Source organism: Uranotaenia lowii, chromosome 2, assembly GCF_029784155.1.
Source record: "Uranotaenia lowii strain MFRU-FL chromosome 2, ASM2978415v1, whole genome shotgun sequence".
NCBI classification, from domain to species: domain Eukaryota; kingdom Metazoa; phylum Arthropoda; class Insecta; order Diptera; family Culicidae; genus Uranotaenia; species Uranotaenia lowii.
The window spans coordinates 45,079,257-45,099,563 of NC_073692.1; the positions used below are offsets into that span (position 1 = coordinate 45,079,257).

General features: G+C 36.7%; 3 long non-coding RNA genes across 3 annotated transcripts; 1 reads left to right on the forward strand and 2 right to left on the reverse strand.

The window, feature by feature from the left end:
- Positions 1-7,124: 7,124 nt before the first annotated feature.
- LOC129749856 (uncharacterized) lies at positions 7,125-8,097 on the reverse strand. Its single transcript, XR_008738194.1, has 4 exons — positions 7,917-8,097; positions 7,769-7,855; positions 7,615-7,687; positions 7,125-7,532 (listed from the first exon to the last, which is right to left on the reverse strand). It is a non-coding gene; the product is annotated as an uncharacterized LOC129749856 (long non-coding RNA).
- Positions 8,098-11,630: 3,533 nt separating this feature from the next.
- Positions 11,631-12,450, reverse strand: LOC129750144 (uncharacterized). The gene is made up of 3 exons (XR_008738306.1): positions 12,423-12,450; positions 12,121-12,361; positions 11,631-12,038 (listed from the first exon to the last, which is right to left on the reverse strand). It is a non-coding gene; the product is annotated as an uncharacterized LOC129750144 (long non-coding RNA).
- A 6,214-nt stretch (positions 12,451-18,664) lies between these two features.
- LOC129748557 (uncharacterized) lies at positions 18,665-19,838 on the forward strand. Its single transcript, XR_008737767.1, has 3 exons — positions 18,665-19,024; positions 19,086-19,193; positions 19,259-19,838. It is a non-coding gene; the product is annotated as an uncharacterized LOC129748557 (long non-coding RNA).
- Positions 19,839-20,307: the final 469 nt, after the last annotated feature.

Genomic DNA, 20,307 nt, shown 5'->3' on the forward strand with positions numbered 1-20,307 from the left:
GGAGATAGATCCTTTTCACGTGTTTGTACAGATATCCAAAAACATACAAAATGATGCGAAAAATTAACCTACTTCGAAGACGATTTCACACAAATTAGCAGCTATATAAATACAAAACCCTATTACTGGTGATTGTTCAACTATCTCTCTTCAATATAAAGTAGAAAAAAGTTGAACATTACTACTTTTTAATTGATAAGTTCACTATTTAAATAAGGTCGATTTCATGATCAAATTATCAGCACTCACTTTAACCGCTCAGTACTCGACTAAACTTAGTTTAATAAAATAAAAACGCAATGCTAAAAGATTTTTGAAGCTTCATTAAAACTTTTGTAATCATCAGTTTCTGCGAACTAATTTGTATTAGCTGAAAAATTCAAAATTGAAATCGCACTTTTTATACAACTTTTGTTTACGTTTGCCTTCACTCTATTCAGCTGTCAAAAATCAGTGGGCCCGACCCGAATAGCCAGATATTCAACAAATAACGTGTGCTTAAATAGTGGTTTTGAAGGAAGTATTAAGAAGGTGGACTGTGCTGTGGAACCGGATTTTGTTCAAAACCGCGTTTTATCCGATCATATAGAGCATCTTGGGATTGAAAGCGTTCTTTCGCCACCATTGCATTTTTCGGCGGTAATTTTGGTCAAGCTGTAAAGCGAGAAATTTCTCGTGAGCGCAATAAGAGAGGTGAGTTATACCTTCGGTTATTATTTAGTTCATCCATTCTTTGCAACACTTGAGATTGTTTGCAGTAAATCGATATTTTGTCGCGTTCAACAGTGCAACAAAAAAAAAAACTGACCAATCTGTTCCATAGTGTCGCGCGACATAAACAGTTTGGGTTTGTTGATTGAGTTTTCTCTGAGGATTTTTTTTTCTCGACAGCAAAAGTTAAGAAACAATAGCTTCGTTCAATCGTTAGTAAAAATCGGTTTCAACTGGTTTCTGTTAACTGATAGATGTTCAACGAGCCAACGTTTTGGTCGAAACTAGTCAGGTCGTTGTTCAATGGAGCAAGTTGAAACTAGTCGAAACCAATCCAGCTCGGCAGCAAGATTAGCTTCGACTTGGTAGAAATCGGTCGAAGTCAATTGGAAAGAGACAGGTGATCAACTGTCAATCCATTTCTACTTGTTTCGACCCGTTTCGACTAGAGTTGATTGAACAGACATAATGAATACTTTCATTGGATCTGTAGAACCATATGTACCAGGTACATCTTTTGCTGATTATGCGGAACGCCTGGAATATGTCTTCAATTATAACAGCGTACCGGAATCCAGTCGAAAATCACTTTTTATCACGGTGGGAGGCGCAACCGTATTTAGCGAAATAAAAAAAAACTTTTTCCTGGAGTCGATTTAAACTCGCTACAATATATTGATGTAATTAATAGATTGAAAACCCGTTACGACAAAACTGATGGAAAAATGAAACGAAAGGAGAAATTTTATGGAAGAACGCAAGGCAAGGAAGAGATGGTCGAAGATTTTATTTTAGATGTCAAATTGTTGGCTGAAAGCTGCGGGTTTGGTTCTGAGGAAAAAAATAATCAAATCCGAGATCGCATTGCCCTTGGTGCCTCAGATTTGAAAGCTCGAGAGCGCATTTATGAGCTGGAGAACCCTAATTTGGAAGAAATTGAAAGAATATTAATCGCTCGAGAACAGATGGCAAAACATTCTTTTAGAATCGAGACAACTGAAAGAGTAAGCGCCATTGAACGGATTGGTCGACGTTGGAATGATGATCGCGACAACTGGAGAAGGTACAGAGATGGTGGCAGACGAGAGGTTCATCCTTCTCGCGATCGTCAGAATCGATTCAGCTACAAGCAAAGGGATCGTTCGTACTCCCGTGATCGATCAAGAGGCGGAGTGGTTTGCAGTTTCTGTAATGTCAAGGGACATATAAGAAGAAATTGTTTTGAAAGAAAAAGGTCTCAACAATCAATTCGGTTCTTGGACGATTCTACCGAAAACACAACCCCAAGCTTCGACTTCAAACGCACCAAAAAGCCTGACCCCGGTGATTCGGATGATGAGCTACACTGTACACGCTAACTTTTGGCTACCCCTTAAAGGCGTAAAATTGACCCGTTATTGAGAACCCCCATGATCTGTCAAATAACGGGTCATTATATCGGATCAATATTACCCCTTATTTTAAAAGGCTCGATTCCCTTCAAAAAGGGCAGTTTTAGATGCGTTACATTAAAAGCGTTGAATTCGGCATGATGAGAGATGTTGTGGTAAGTTTTAATTGTAACAATTTGAATTGTATTCTTTCCGAATTTATATTCATTCATTTTATTTCAGCAGCACAGCAAAGTTCCGGACGAGCCAGGCAGACACAAATAGAATTTAACATGAAGACACGCACCGAGGCGATCTAAAATTGAAGGTAAGATTGATGGTTAATGTTTTCTTAGCTTAAAATCTAATCTTTTCTTTTCTTTCAGGATGCATCGTAAGATAATTATAATTTTATTTAAGTGAATCCAAATTTGAAAAAAAAATTGGCATCTCAATAAACTAAATGAAATAAAACATGTTGTTTTTATTTATTTTCCAGGGGACACATTCTCTATAAATAGAACCTTTAATTTCCACCATACGGAAGCTTTTGGAATAAGGGGTAATTTTCATCCGCTGCGTTTGAAATAAGGGGTAAATTTTATCCGGTGCAAGCGTTATCAAGCTGAGTACCCCTTAAAGGGTACAGCGGCTGTATCCTTTAAAAGGAGTTCTCCCAGTCTCATCGAATAACGGGTCAAAAGTATTCGTTAAGGGGTAGCCAAAAGTTAGCGTGTATGTCTATTAAGGTAAATGACCCTGTATTTGTATATGTATGTATTAATGGGGTAAGTTTTCGGATGGAAGTCGACAGTGGATCAGCTGTTTCAGTGATCAGTGAGCAAATGTTTTTTGAGAAACTTTCTCAACATGCTCTGGAAACATGTAACAGAAAATTGTCGGTAGTAGACGGTGCAAAATTGACAATTTTGGGTTGCCTAAAAGTAAATGTTTCGGTGAATAATTTAACATATAACGTAACACTGATTGTGTTGAAAGGATCTAGCAATTTTGTTCCTCTTATTGGACGTGATTGGCTTTATATTTTTTACAGAAACTGGAGAGCGAATTTCACAAATTATTTGAGTATTAATAATGTTAATTTTTTAAACGAAAATGAACGAACTATTGAAAATTTGAAATATAGATTCAAAACAATTTTCAATAAGGATTTTTCTACGCCAATTAAAGGTTACAAAGGTGACTTAGTTTTTAAAAAAGATCGTCCAATATTTAAAAAAGCCTATACACACTTAATCTTTTCTCCTGTGATCGGGACAATTTCGTTCTGTATTTTCAACAGCTGAAATTACAGGACGATTTCAGGACAGAAAAACCGCTCAGGAAAACAACTGTCAAACTCACCTGTAGGATCAAAACGGTTTTCTCCTGTAATTTGCAGGAGTTTTGAAATATTCCTGTGGGCTCGAAATGTGTTCCTCCTGTGGTTTGTAGTGAATTTTGCTTTCGTTTCCCCCTGGTTCTAAAATCTTTTAATTTTCCCACAAAAACAAAAAAACACAATGATTGTTTTAACTATTTAAATTTATTTTTCACATCATACTTTTTTTTTATTTGCACTACATATTTGGTTAGGTGGTATTATCACTGCACACATAAGACTGTCAATCTGAAAAACAAAAAGAAAAGATTTTTAATTTTCACTAAAACGCCGCATAGCAGCGAAACTTACCTATGCGCCTTGAGATCCATGCAGGTGTTCTAATCCTTGTGATCCGGTCCATGCCAACAAACGAGGTAACAAATCGCGCACCCGGATATACCAACTAGTCAACGAAATCATCTCTATACTCATCAACAGCAACGAACGGATACCGCAAGTAAAAATGGCAAACTGAACTCTTTCGCGGGTTTTTATTTTGTGCACTGGTGAGAAAGAAAAAGAAATTCGGGTTGTTTCTAACAGGATAGAAAGAGATGGGAAATTTGTCACGACATGTGTCTACAGCGATTCAGGAGAACACTGTTCTGAATTCACGGGTTTGGTTAGAGTTCCTGTACTCTCGTATCAAGTTTGTCTCGGATTTCAGGAGAGATGAGACGTCCCGCGATTCGGATGAGTTCTCATTCGAAATTCGTTCAAATTGAGCAGTGTTCCTGTGATACGGAGAATCATGGTCCCGAGCGGGATAAATGCAATCTTAGTGTGTACAGTGCCATTGAGGCTAAAAGAAAAAGTTATTGAGCATTTAAATTCCCTTGAAAAAAAGTGGTATAATAACACCGATGAAAGCTAGTGAGTGGGCATCACCTGTGATAGCTATTGTCAAAAAAGACAATGATTTGAGGCTTGTTATAGATTGCAAAGTTTCGGTAAATAAGATTATTGTGCCGAACTCATATCCTCTTCCGCTTGCTCAGGATATTTTTTCAACTTTATCAGGAGCAAGAGTGTTTTGCTCACTTGATTTAGCAGGTGTTTACACACAGTTGGAATTAACTGAATATTCAAAAAAATTTATGGTTATTAACACAATCAAAGGTCTTTACAAATATCATCGGTTACCACAAGGAGTGTCCTCATCCGCAAGCGTTTTCCAATCGGTGATGGATCAAATTTTGCATGGCTTAGAAGGAGTTTCATGCTATTTAGATGATTTGATTGTTTCGGGAAGAAACAAGGATGAATGCCAAATTAGATTGTATCAGGTATTGGAAAAGTTAGAAGCAGCTAACATCAAAGTTAAATTCAACAAGTGTAAGTTTTTCGTAGAAGAACTGACGTTCTTAGGACACATCATTAGTAAAGATGGACTTAAACCTTGTCCTGAAAAAATATCAACGATTGCAAATGCTAAACCACCAAGTAATCCTAATGAACTTAAGTCATTCTTAGGATTAATAAATTTTTACGGTAAATTTATACCAAACCTGTCTTCTCGATTGAACTGCTTTTATAAACTTTTAAAAAAAGATTCCAAATACAATTGGGACGAAAATTGTAACGAACAATTTGAAAAGTGTAAAACATACCTTCTTAAATCTAAGGTTCTGGAGTATTTTGATCCAAAAAAGCCTCTGGTTGTGGTGACAGATGCTTGTAATCATGGTCTGGGGGGTGTTTTAGCCCATACTGTAGGTGATCAAGAAAAACCTATTATGTTCACTTCTTTCAGCCTTAACGATTCACAAAAAAAGTACCCAATTCTACACTTGGAAGCATTGGCTGTGGTGACTTGTGTAAAGAAATTCCACCGTTATTTATACGGTCAAAAGTTTGTTTTATACACAGACCATAAACCTTTACTTGGAGTATTTGGCAAAGAAGGAAAACAATCTATATTTGTAACCCGTTTACAGAGATATATCATGGAACTTTCGTATATGACTTTGAGATTAGATACAGACCTTCAAATAAAATGGGCAATGCGGACTTTTGCTCGCGGTTTCCTCTTCCTTGCTCAGTACCACGAAGTTTAGACCAAGAGTTTGTCAAGAGTCTTAACTTTTCAGAAAATTTGCCAATAGATTTCAAACTTATTTCCGCGGAAACAAAAACAGATCCTTTTATTTCTAAAATCGTTGATTTCATAAATCAAGGATGGCCAAAAAGAGTTGACCGCGCTTTTAAGAATGTTAAAGCTCAAGCTCATGACTTGGAAATACATTCGGGCTGCCTGTTATTCCAAAAAAGAGTGGTTAACATTTTGAAAATGTTGCATTCAAATCATGCTGGGATGGTCAAAATAAAGCAGTTAGCTAGAAGGGTAGTTTTTTGGTTTGGTATTAATACAGATATCGAAAATTACGTAAAAAACTGTGAGATTTGTAATCGAACACAAGTTGTTACTAAGAACAAAGTATTTTCACCTTGGATACCCACTACTCGCCCTTTTAGTCGCGTTCACGCGGATTTTTTCCATTTAGGAGAAAAGGTACACGGAAAATAAAAAAAAGGTAAAATTTACCTTTTTGCGAGGTGAATTTTTTCCACCCCTCTTTTGAGGTAAATTTTACCTTTTTTTCATTCACCTAGCAAAAAGGTAAATTTTACCTTTTTCGCATTCACCTAGCAAAATAGTAAATAATACCGTTTTCCCATTTACTGATTTAAAAGGTAAATGCTGATTGATTTGATTGTTTTCTTCAATAAGAATTAAAAAAACACTAAATTCTTCAAAAATGATATTTATTGGAGATAAATAGGGACTGGTAATTCGGCTTCGTGTTCTTCTGAGCCGCTATGGCCGCTGAATCCACCTGCGTTGCGTACATTCATGGCCTCCTCCGTTCGACTAATCCGGTCAGGTTCGGCTTTTCCGGCTGGAGGATGACGTGGAATACACCTCAAAGCTCTATGGGCCGATCTGAAACAAAATCAATAGTATTATGACGAGAACCAGCACAACTTAATGATATTTAAGAACACTTACCATTCTATTCCGATTTTCACATATTAGGCACAAAGCAAAACTTGTTCCTAGAATGACAAAACAGCTTAACCTCAATGAACGGGTTCGGCGAATAGTTACTTTTTTTTTAGAAGAACTGTACCGTTTTGTTTAGCTCAATCCAGGTCAATTACACCTCGCTACGAGGTAAGTTTTACCTTATTTGGATTTACCTTTTTCTCTAGGTGAATTATACTTTTTTATCGAGCTCAATTCAGGTGAACTTCACCTCGCTACTGTAACTCGCGGTTGCTCAGCGGGTGGGTGGTTTGTTATATTTTGGGATTTGTGGGTGGAATTGGTGGAACTCAGGGTCGTCATGTAGGGATGGATAGCACGAGCTACTTCCTCCGGAGTCTTCCGATATTCGGGGAAACTCCATTAGGGATGCCTATGATGCGGGATAATTGACCATAGCCACATCGAGTGTTACCTCGCATGTTACCAACCGGGTCGAACTGTTACATTTAAAAAAAGCAAAGAACTCTGAAAGGGACCAACTTTGGAGCGAAGAGTGGATGGGCCCTTTTGGCCACTAGCGAAACCACGAACAAAAGTGATGTAAACGGATTAAAATTCTCCAAATATAAACAGGGTGGGTTCAATTTAACAACATAATTTTAGGGGTTTATTATACTAGTTGTCCCTACTGACGTCACAGGTTTTTAGCTTATCTATACTTGCGGTTCGTTCTATTGCTGGCACAGCGGCGTTAGTCAAGGCCGCGGAACCCGATGTATGGTTGTTTTCAGCGGTCATTTTGTTGATTCACGGCGAGCAGCTTCGTAGGTTCGGAACAGGCCAATGTTTCACCGGTCCACTTCCGGCGTCCCGGAAGGACCAATAAACGACAGTTGAAAACTACTGGCCAATTTCCGATGATGCTGTTGTCGGTAGACCTTTTGCCGTCGGGTCTGAAGCGGTGTCAGACAATTCCTTTCTGTCTGGATTACTCCGGTTTTGGGATTCAGTAACAATACTCCGGGGCGCCGTGCTCTGATAGAAAAGCCAAAAGAACAAAAAAAAGGCCCTCTTGGACCTGCCAAAGGTGTTATGATATCTGTGACGTCATGATTTCCACGTGTTTTACAATATTTGTTTTGTTTACCATAAGTATTTACCTTTTTATGTTGTTTTTCGTCACACTTTTGTTACAATGTTTGTTGTATGTTTGTTAACGTTTTGTTTAGGTAACTGTATAAATGAATTACATAGCACAAAATACATAAATTAAATTTTATCGTTTTTCGTCCCAAACATTTTTTCCTTACTAACCGTACTTTTTTTGTGTTTTTATTTGATCGCTTTACGATTTTTCGATCACTGTTTTAACTTTTCTGTACTACTTTTTGTTGTTTTAATCTGTAAATATTAAGGATAAGTTTTAAAACTTTTACACCACATGCTTTTTACTATTTTTAACCTATTTAACACGACGCGCACTTCCGTTCTCCAAAACGGTCACAGACAGAAAGAACGGCAATGCAAAACCGTTTTCTGAAGAACGTTAAGAGACTTTCAACCGACACACATACAACGGTAAATTTACGCGGATGTGCCGCTCTCCGGGTAATAACACTTCCTCGCGGTGACACAGGAGATCATCCGACGCCCATGAGCATCTCTCGCGAGAGAAGTGGCTGCGTGCTTGGTTCAGGAATTCGGTGTAAAGGGAGGAATCCCTGAGAGCCCGTGTGAGTGTCAATTGCTTTGACATTTCTAAGTCGGCATTTAGGTCATAATTTGTCAATGTGTCGAAGACACATTTCGGATAGGTAACGAACGGTTACATTACCCCATCGTCCCTTCTGAAAATGAATGAAACGTCATTCATTTTATTACTAGAGAGATGAATGCAACACAATTCTATTAGTAATTTTTTTTCATTTTGAATTATCAAAATTAAAATTCGACTTTTAAGTCTATAATACTCACGCACTGCCTATTTCGCAATCATCAAGTGATCGGAACAGCATCGTGTAACTCAGTGTAACTCACTGTAGTATCTCTTTTGTTGACGAACACTCACGGGAAACGTCAACATAAAATGTAAACAATGTTTGTTTATCAATTGCAATCCATGGATTCAAAGTTGGAAATTTTTTCATTTAATTATCACCGGTGTTCAAAGTTGGTGCATTTCCAAGGTAAGTTTTCAAGCTTATTTTCGCAACATTGATCCTCTTGAGCTCAATTTGCAGATTTCAGTTTCCTTCTAATGTTTTTATTTCTCTTGTCGGTTTCAGTTAAAACTGCGGTGAGGATAAATCCGGAAAGGCCGAAATTGCTTCCCCAAAAATCACCAGGTAAGTATTGTTTTGATTGTGTTAGCCTTCCGCTAAAACACATCCGAAAATCAGCTTTTCATCAGCTGTTAAAGTGATTATTTTTCTGTGTTTTTTTTTTCTAGATTTCACACCTGGACTGACCTTAGCAGTTGAAGTGGAAGAAAATGAACAGCAGATAATCTTAAGGGTAAGTTTTATGTATCGTTCAACTATTGGACAGATACTTATATTGTTTCTGGCTTTTTTTTTTTTTCTATTTTCAGGTTTCGAGTCAGCCACGGATAGGGCACCGATGACACTCATCAGCGGCCATGGACTGGTGAAAAACAGCAACTCGTAGTGGCCCTTTTCAACGACCTCGCAAACCATCGAGAAGTTATAATTCGTAATTTTATTCGGTCTAATAATTCTTTTTTTCTATTTTAGTTGTCTTGAATGAATCAAATTTTAGTTCAACTAAGTATTTCTGCACTGGAATCCGAAATTCCCTCAACATCAATTTCTTCAAACCAACCTGATTATTCTAAAATGATTTGTAAGCTAAATGTTCTGTGAACCATCAATTCTTTCACCCGGAAAGAAGACGAGCGAAAATGCCACAATTTTCTACAAGAAGTAGCTATTCAATTCAAAATCCTGAACCTGACGAGGATCTAGGAATCATTCGGTTATTGTAATCATCAATGATTTGTAATCGGCAAATCTTTAGTCGGTTTATCGTTCTTAAGAGGTGTCAAAGAACATCGTGATCTTTGCAAAGGAATAATCAATATTTGGCTCGTTTCGTTTAGATAGATTGAAAAGTCGTAATCAGTATTTTTGTTCAATTTGGTACCATAGACCAAATGAACTGAATGGTTCGGACAAAATAGGGTTTCATATTTCACTTATGACAAGCAGTGTTTTAAGATTTTTCCCATTTGCATGGGGATCGATTTTAATTTCAAAATTTCATAACGCAAGACTACAAAAACGTAATCTCGGAATCTACAATTGTGGCTTCAAGTTAGGGTAACTGGACTGAAACTTGGATGAGATATTTGATTTTGAGATTAAAATTGATGCATTCACTTTTCCGTTTCTCTTGCCTACAATTACATCAACGTATCGCGCTATTTCCGGTTTCTTATCCGTACGAATAAGCTAGTTTGAACACGCGAACACGGATTATCTTTCGTCATCGCGGTTGGTTTTACTTTCTGAAAAATTATCGCGTTTTTTCGTCAATCTGTTTCGTAAAATCCAGAAAATCGTATGAACGCCTCGATATTGGTAACGGATCACGCGAAGACTTTTGAAATTGTTTCGATGTTCCTTGTAAAACTTTCGAAATATTTTTATCGAACAAGGGTTTCTAGCTACCGCGCGCGAATAGTTAGCATGAAAAATTTCGATTCGGGGCAAGAAAAATCTATTTTCGTTTCGCGGGTTATCTGTTTTTGGGAGGTAACTTTTCCGTTTTTGATTCCGACACACGTCTCATCAGGGCCACAATAATGGGCGTAAGCTATCCGGAAATGATTTCAAGGCGGAATCTCGTAGTTCGAGGTGTATTTTGCTTCGCGGCAGAATGCAGCAAACCTGGTGTTTTTTGTTAACGTGGGTGGAGAAATTTTATTTGAAAATACGTCGAACATCCCCCGAACGTTGGGGTTCGTCATTCATATCCCCTTCGCGGCGTTGGCTGAAATCACTATTACTATTCCGACTATCAAGAGCAGTCATTTCTCTCGGAGAATTCTTTTCACACGGGAAAAGCCTAGGAAACATTTTGTAATTTTCCGAATCAACTAAATTTTTACGCGCTTGATCTCGACGGTACTTTCGAAACGGTTTCACGAAGCGCGAAGATACTTTACACTCCTCTATCTTGGTAATAACGCGACACGCGCCTTCTACAGGGTTACCTTCTACCTTTTCAGTTTCTTTCCTACACACGTTCATTTTCGTAAATTTTTAGATTGTTTCCGGTTGTTTTAGCTGTTGTCGATTGAAAATTTGCTTGTATTAGCTTCTAGACAGAGGGCTTGATTAAGTGCCACTAAATAATGAGAGACGAGGAGTAATCGGATCACGAATTGCCAACTGCAACGGCCTGATTCACTCCAGTCCTCTTCCGGATCGGCTACTTCCAGATACTTTTAGCCTCGACCAACAATCAAACTTATCTTGATGTTCGTAATTTGGTAAAGATGTTAACGAATCCAATTGTTGGAATTTTTTCTAAAATCCTATCGATTTCCGAAAATCGCTGGACCACTACGATGTGATTTTCACACCGCAGTTCCAGGCCAATCTGATTCTAAAATAAAAGAAAGCAATTAGTTTTCACTATGAACGATCGTTTGAAGAACGATTAAAACATCAAACAGGCACTGTTTTTTCGTCCCTCCTCGGGGAACTTAAGGAATTTTTTGTCGTGCTGATGTTTACTTTTTTTATGCGGGCGCCAAATTGTAACTCGCGGTTGCTCAGCGGGTGGGTGGTTTGTTATATTTTGGGATTTGTGGGTGGAATTGGTGGAACTCAGGGTCGTCATGTAGGGATGGATAGCACGAGCTACTTCCTCCGGAGTCTTCCGATATTCGGGGAAACTCCATTAGGGATGCCTATGATGCGGGATAATTGACCATAGCCACATCGAGTGTTACCTCGCATGTTACCAACCGGGTCGAACTGTTACATTTAAAAAAAGCAAAGAACTCTGAAAGGGACCAACTTTGGAGCGAAGAGTGGATGGGCCCTTTTGGCCACTAGCGAAACCACGAACAAAAGTGATGTAAACGGATTAAAATTCTCCAAATATAAACAGGGTGGGTTCAATTTAACAACATAATTTTAGGGGTTTATTATACTAGTTGTCCCTACTGACGTCACAGGTTTTTAGCTTATCTATACTTGCGGTTCGTTCTATTGCTGGCACAGCGGCGTTAGTCAAGGCCGCGGAACCCGATGTATGGTTGTTTTCAGCGGTCATTTTGTTGATTCACGGCGAGCAGCTTCGTAGGTTCGGAACAGGCCAATGTTTCACCGGTCCACTTCCGGCGTCCCGGAAGGACCAATAAACGACAGTTGAAAACTACTGGCCAATTTCCGATGATGCTGTTGTCGGTAGACCTTTTGCCGTCGGGTCTGAAGCGGTGTCAGACAATTCCTTTCTGTCTGGATTACTCCGGTTTTGGGATTCAGTAACAATACTCCGGGGCGCCGTGCTCTGATAGAAAAGCCAAAAGAACAAAAAAAAGGCCCTCTTGGACCTGCCAAAGGTGTTATGATATCTGTGACGTCATGATTTCCACGTGTTTTACAATATTTGTTTTGTTTACCATAAGTATTTACCTTTTTATGTTGTTTTTCGTCACACTTTTGTTACAATGTTTGTTGTATGTTTGTTAACGTTTTGTTTAGGTAACTGTATAAATGAATTACATAGCACAAAATACATAAATTAAATTTTATCGTTTTTCGTCCCAAACATTTTTTCCTTACTAACCGTACTTTTTTTGTGTTTTTATTTGATCGCTTTACGATTTTTCGATCACTGTTTTAACTTTTCTGTACTACTTTTTGTTGTTTTAATCTGTAAATATTAAGGATAAGTTTTAAAACTTTTACACCACATGCTTTTTACTATTTTTAACCTATTTAACACGACGCGCACTTCCGTTCTTCAAAACGGTCACAGACAGAAAGAACGGCAATGCAAAACCGTTTTCTGAAGAACGTTAAGAGACTTTCAACCGACACACATACAACGGTAAATTTACGCGGATGTGCCGCTCTCCGGGTAATAACACTTCCTCGCGGTGACACAGGAGATCATCCGACGCCCATGAGCATCTCTCGCGAGAGAAGTGGCTGCGTGCTTGGTTCAGGAATTCGGTGTAAAGGGAGGAATCCCTGAGAGCCCGTGTGAGTGTCAATTGCTTTGACATTTCTAAGTCGGCATTTAGGTCATAATTTGTCAATGTGTCGAAGACACATTTCGGATAGGTAACGAACGGTTACACTACGCGGTAAGATTTACCTTTTTTGGATTCACCTTTTTTCTCGGTGAATTGTACCTTTTTTCCAACCTCGATTCAGGTAAATTTTACCTCACTGTGAGGTGAGTTTCACCTCGAAGAGGTAGAAGTTACCTTTTTGGCTTTCACGAGCGTTCACCTTTGCTATCTCGGTAAATTTTACCTTTTTATTATTTTCCGTGTATTTTTGTTGATTGTGGATAGTTTCTCAAAATGGATTGAGTTGGAATACATGAGATTTGGGACAGATTGCAAAAAAGTATTGAAAAAGTTTATAAATGTATTCGCTCGTTTCGGTTTGCCCGATGTTCTTGTAACCGATGGAGGACCACCTTTCAATTCGGCTGAATTTGTTAAATTTATGCAAAAGCAAGGTATTGTGGTTCTTAAAAGTCCTCCGTATCACCCCGAAAGTAATGGGCAGGCAGAAAGGACTGTACGAACTGCAAAGGAAGTTTTGAAGAAATTCTTCCTTGATTCTCAAATGAAGAGTTTGGATATAGAAGAGAAAATTAACCTTTTTCTGATAAATTATAGAAATGGTTGCTTAACAAAGAGTGGGAACTTTCCTTCCGAACATGTTTTATCATTCAAACCAAAAACTATATTGGATTTGATAAATCCTAAGAACAGTTACAAACAAAGGTTATCTTCAAATCAACCAATTATAAACAGCAAAACAGATACAAGAGATCAACATGTTAAAAAGTCGGATAAGTATAATAACTTGAAGATGGGGGATAAAATATGGTATCGAAACCATAGAAAGGATTTTGCCCGTTGGTTAGAGGCAGTTTTTGTTAAAAGATTGTCAATCAATGTTTTTCAAATATCAATCAATGGTCACATTGCATCTGCGCACAGAAATCAATTGAAACTGAGAGCTGAAGGATCACGGGCGAACAATGTCTTAGCACATGTTGTGAATAACAAAAGATTCCGGGAAGATGATGAAGAACCTGATTTCGCTGGATTTCCTGACGGAGATTACCCTAAAAGTTCTGGAAAAGGAAATGTTTTAAATGATTCTAATCATGTAATTACAGGTGTCAGAAGATCAATGCGAATAAAAAGGAGACGCGAAGAAGACGCTCAAGGTTCTCTAAGGAATTTCCCGAAATGAAGTAAAATTGAATTGCGCATGTTTTAATCAGTTATATGAATAAGTTTGAATTGTTAAAAGCTAAGTGGGCGTTGGCCAATTGAATGGAATATTTATTTTAAAATGTATATTTTTATAATCGAATCTTAAAGGGTGAAGGACTGTCGTGTCAGTAATCGATACCCTACGGTACACGAACAGATAAATAGCAACAAGGAGAGGATCATTAGAAATAAAGGAGATGATCAGTTCAGATCAGACTGTCAAGCGAATAAGATCGGTGTTTTATTATAAGTGAACTTACAAAGAAATATCAGGCTATAATAGAATACTTGAGCCTGAGCATAAGTTCTAAGAGCTTGACTTTGAACTTGGCATGTTAATCTAAACTCTGAGTCTGAATTTGCAATCCAACCAGAAAATTTGAATATCGTTATTCAAATTTTAAATTTGAAGTTCTAACACAAATTTTAAAAATTATTCTAAGGCTTGAATTTGCTTTCAAATCAGCCTTTTTAATATGATAATATCTTAATGTGATTCTTATTTTTAAACAATCTGTATTTTTCAAATTTTTAATCAGTAAAGAATGCGATTACCCGAGCAGACTTTGATGCCCAAATCGATAGCAAAGTAAGACCAAAGTAAGCTTTCAACAGCAAACCGAGAGCATAATTTGCTATTAATTTTTAGGCGACAGCAAAACTAGGCATCATTGAGGCTTCAATAAAAATTATATGACAGCAAGCGGACACCAAATTTAGCTGTCAACAGCAAACGGATAGGATAATTTGGAATATATTTTTTAAGGTTTCATTTTTTGTGTAAAATAGACTAAAATTATGGCATTATTCGGTATTAAATTTAACCGATAGCAAAATCAGGCATGACTGAGGTTTTTTTTTTAAAGAATATTTTATAACAAACATAAAAACCTGTAGAAGGGTGGCAATGGATGTATAGAAAAAATATCATACTTAAATTTCGAAAACTGGCCATAGATATTTTGTATGTTGGCGCAATAATTGAACTGTACGAATTTTCAGCTCAATCGGAATTGTCTTTCGAAAATCACCTAGGTATCGACCAAAAGCAATTGGAAAACAAATTAAGTCGATAGTCGATTTTTAGTCAATTAACGAGCATTATTAAATACAATTAAAAAAATGTTATCCAGGTGTTCATTTTTACATTTTATTTTTATAACAACAGCAATATCATTATTTTGTAAAATTTATATGATACATTTGTATTTTTTAAAATTTATAATACCTAGTGTACCCAAGTTCAAATCAACCTTGGAACGAATCCATCTCAAAGAATTGTCAAAAAAAATTAAAATAACGTTTTCATGACTAGAATGTACAATATATTTTCTGATCGTAAATATTTGATTGAAATCACAAAGTATACTCAATTATATATGTGTTAATTCTTTTAGTGTAAAGTATTTATTTATACAGACATACATATGTAAATAGGAAACATACACCCCTAAAATTAATCGATATTTAAAACATAACTTTAATTTGTTATAAGTGGGACTTTTCATAATGTCACGATAACTATTAGAATATTGGAAACATCTGGCGTGACAAAACATTACAACATTTGCCAACTTATGAAACCTAAATTGTTTAACACTGGACTTTCAATTTTTCAAAATAGTGAGTTGTCGAATATTATTCTGATTACGGTTACAATCATACTGGAATCGGATTCCTATAACAAGTTGTTCGAAAGCATTTATCTTCCAATAGTGCAATATCTCCTGGCAAAGGAAGTTCCCGCTGTGACTGGAATCTCTTCAAACATCATAATTTTCTAATGTATTGTACTTTTATTTTCCGATTGACTTTTTTGAATCTGGGACAAAATTTAAAAAAAAAACTCTTTTATTACTGATTGTAAATTAGCTATTACACTGTTTATTTGACGGATTATTTCGGAAGGATTTGTTTAAGCTCTATTTTTACTTGGTTCGTTGAATACTTTGTTTATCACAGGCGTTCTTTGTTTCCTTATCCGGTCTTGATGAATCTCCATCGATCGGTTCAGTAACATCAACAAAAAAAGCATCGTTCCGCAATTTCCGGCAAGTAAAATCTTCGTTTATACTCTCCTGCTTGAGGACATTAGCCTTTCCTATAACTTTTGACGTAACCGGAGAAAATAATAGCGAAAGTGCTCAAACATAGAATTTCAACTCAACTCATTAATTAAAAGTTAACTTGACACTATTTACATTTTCCCGTACCCGTGCAGGAATGATTGCGTTGCATGTTAAATACTACTAGAATTTTCTTATTAATCGAGCAGTATCTGGTCGCTTAAACCATGGTCATCAAACGTTGCTATATCAAAAGGTATGTTGGATGTTTTGATTATTATTGCGTTTCTACTTACTGAATGACTGCTGTATGCAAAAAATGAATTTGAGCTTTTTTTTATAAAAACAGTATTTTGTTTTATAAAAGGTCACTGGATGAACTATTTCTAAGAGGAAAAGAAAGTGTATTTATATTAAATTCTCTATTCGAAAACTTATCACAAGCCATATATTCCATGTTACTGAACCAAACAGGGTATACATAAACAAATTATTCTTGTTTACAAGTGGAGTCAGCAGCTGATAAACTTCAATTGGGCCCCTATTTTGGGATGTTTTCCAGTGTCGCGACGTTTTATGTGTTGGATTCAGTCCAGTTGAAGCCGAATTAACCACCGTGAAAGATTCATCAGCGTTTTCATCGCTGCTTAAAATCGAAGATGGGTAAGTTGTTACGGTATGACGAAATTGTTCAGAAATTAACTTTATCCAAATACGTTTATTCCTTTTCTGATTTCAATTAAGGCTTTGTCGTGACTCAAGATTACCGGGAGTTTCCAAGAAGCTTGAAGCGGAAAACAGCCTACAATGTGTACTTTAAAGAGGAACTGTGTTCAACTTGGTTTCGAAAATCGGACAGTTTCATGAATTTGGATGAAAGTTGAGACAATCTGGAACCATCCCAGCCCAGGAAGATGCATTATGTGTTTGCTTATCGAACACAATCCTGTTTGATCCGTTGCAATGGTTGAAGCCTGGCTGCTGCATGAAGAAGAAGTTCAATCATAATTTGCTGTAGCTGTTTGTTTTCGCGAAGCTGCTGCCTTAATTTTTAGGGTAAGTTTGTTTTTTTTTCTCGTACCATTATACCAAGATTACGAAACGAGACATGTTTCAATTCTCCCGAACCATACCTTCTACTGCCCATTAATCTGTCTTAATATTTGCGTAACACAATGAGGTTTGATGTAAAATAAAAACAGGAATTGCGATGAATTTCTATTCTCATCTGCAGGCCTGAACAGTGAGCAAAAAAACTAAAAGAGGTGCACTATCGTTAAAGTACCTGGTCTAAAGCAATCTGACTTTAAGTTTCATGCAGTTCTAGTCCGAGGCACTGATTATATTGGCCTTTCTGTTTGAAATTTACGAAGTTACATAAATATAAAGACAGTTTCACGTGCAGTAGAAGATCTCTCATATGGTTCGGGAGAATTGAATCATGTCTCGTTTCGGCATCTAGGCTAGTGTGACTTCTCGATCTTAAAAAAAATCTTCAATTGGTTAATTCTTTTAGGTTGTCATAGTGGAACGAATGTGAATGAACGATTCGGAATTAAGCGTCTTAATTCAATAGAGGAACTGTTGTGGAATAAATCTCAGCTTTTTAATTTGGACTATTTCGATGGAGAATTTTGATCGACCATAGGGTTTCAATGACGGAAAACCTGCGAACGACAAGACGAGTATGTTGTAAAAAAAGTCACTGGATATTACAGATGGCAGCACTGAGGAATTACCAGATGAACGTCTATACTCATCTATATTTTTATTTTAGGTAAGTACTTCTCTGAAATTAGTTGAACTTGAAATATTGAGAAACAAAAGATCACAAATGAGATTTTAAAACTATTTTGTTGCAAATCAGACAATTGGAGATCAATCGTGCCATTTGACTTATTTGCTATTATTATCATAGGTATTCTCAATGGTTCTTAATGACGTCATTCTTGCAGATTTAAGAACAGGTTTTGTTGATTTAAACGCCTTTGTGTAGACTACACACTCATTTTGTTTAATATAAACTTTGTTGTTACTTCCATAATCTGTATCCCACTCATTGCCTATACAAAGGCGCTTTATCGTTAGCAGATTCTATTAGCAGATTCGATTACCCTAGCATACTTTTTCAACAAAATTATAGAAAATTTTGCTATCACGCTTTAAGTGTCAAATTTTCTCTCATTTTTCTTGGGGATAAGGCTATACACAGCTAAAATGAGAGCAAAATTTTCATACGTGAATAGCAGCGTACTGCCAAATTTAACTAATTTTGAGCCTAAACGATACCTCGTTTTTAATAAATTTTGAGAGGTAAAGGATGCCAAATTTTGCTGTAAACAAAATTTTTATGATGCCTAATATTGGCATGATTGTGCTCTCCAAGCTCTCAAAAAACGAGGTGTAAATAAGGTCTCACTTTTAGCAAAATAAGGTATCACTTTGCTAACCAAGTATGAAAATTTGAGCTCTCATTTTTGCTGTGTACCACCTTATGTCAAGCAAAATGAGAGCATATTTGGCTCTCAGAGCGTGATAGCACAATTTGCTATAATTTTGCCATAAAAGTCTGCGCGGGTAACCAGTAAAAGCGCAAAATGTTAGATAGAATCACGCAAGCATCTTCCCGCATAGCTAAAAACCATACTATGAATCTTGCGAATCATTCGGTTCTGATAACATTAATAGTTTCAATTGCTTTTGAGTCATTGCTAATGTGCCTTTGCTAGAAACCAGTTAAAAACCATTTTTAAAAGATACCAATAATCTTCTAAGAAATTCATTGCTTAATTTGGCAACGCATCGATAAGATACCAAATTATTCCCGAAAGATTCAGTTAATAATCATAAAAAATAATCGAATATTTTAGCAACGCGCCTCAAATTTTTCCGGCTGTCAGCAAACCGCGTGGCTGAAATTGTTGACAAAAAAAATCATCTCCCGGCAAAATGTTACTATATTGGGCTGGTCCGGTAGGCAACGGCAACGGTTCCGGTGCTGCAAGGGTGAGTACGCTTATTTATTGTGGTAATAGGATTTTTTTAACAGTAAGATATTTTATTCTAGGCGCAGATAGTCGGGTTTCTCCAGATCGAGGAACAGGCGGCACTTGGTTCCGGAACAGAAGTTGGAGATGGAGGCTACGTGAAAACCTTAGAGCAATGTAATAAAAGGGTAAGTAAAATTACTTTGTGTATAGCGAGAAACTTAAATTTCATTCTTTTCATTTTCGCCCCCAGACTATGGAGAATCCATCCATTGTTTAAAAAATGCGACGTACTCAGACACGAGAACCAGCGCCACGGGGCACGCGGGGCAGCACACGGGGCAGCAGCGCCAAGAAAGGTTCAGCAGTGCTCCTTCAACACGAAGTAGGATGGATCGGAAGTGCCATTGCATTTGGTACGGAAAATGCTGCAGGATTAGGAGCATCCTAAAGGAGTATCAGTTAACATCCGCAGGTAGCGGAAGGTTAATATTTCAATGATTAATCTAAATGTAATAAAAATCGTGTTGAATTAAATATATTAGAAAATTAAATCTCGTTTGATATTTTTTTCCGGAAAACTAATTGGAATTCAATAAAATTAATAAAATCCCAGTATGGGGAATCTTTTCACTGTTGGTTAACAATAGGTTGTATCGTCATCTTTTTATGAGCGGATCATAAGACAACGATAACACGTTTGATCAAACCTTTTTAGAACGAGTAAAAAAAAGTAAAAAAAATGAATGGTTACTCTACTTAACGACCCGTTCGCTGTATCGTACAGTGTGTCCAAACGATTCCATTCCATGAAAAAAAGATTAGTTTGATCATACATTAATAATCCAAAACTATAAAGGTAATCTTTTCTGTGTCTTGGAAAGAAGATAATAGGAATACTTATTGTACAGTATCGATTCATGCGGGTTGTTCTACCTTTTGGACATTTTATGAATGAACCATGTAACATGGTGGTAACTTATTTTGAATTTTTCTGTTTTTTTTTTGCATTTTTCCTCGCAGAATTTAATGAATTCATGGCTCTAAAAGGTTAAAAATAGAATTTATTTGTGAAAAACAATTTTTTTTTGAACAAATAAAAGATAAGTTCTTCAAGGTTTTAATTCTTATTAAAATTTTGTAAAATTGTAAATGTCAAAAATTAGTAAATTAACAAAAGAAAATCACAATATATTTTGGAACTCGACCACTTCAGAGCACTAAAAGGTATGTGCTGAGCTAAAAAATCTCGATTTTTCAAGAAGTTATCGACTTTTGCCACATTATTCCCATGGAATTTAG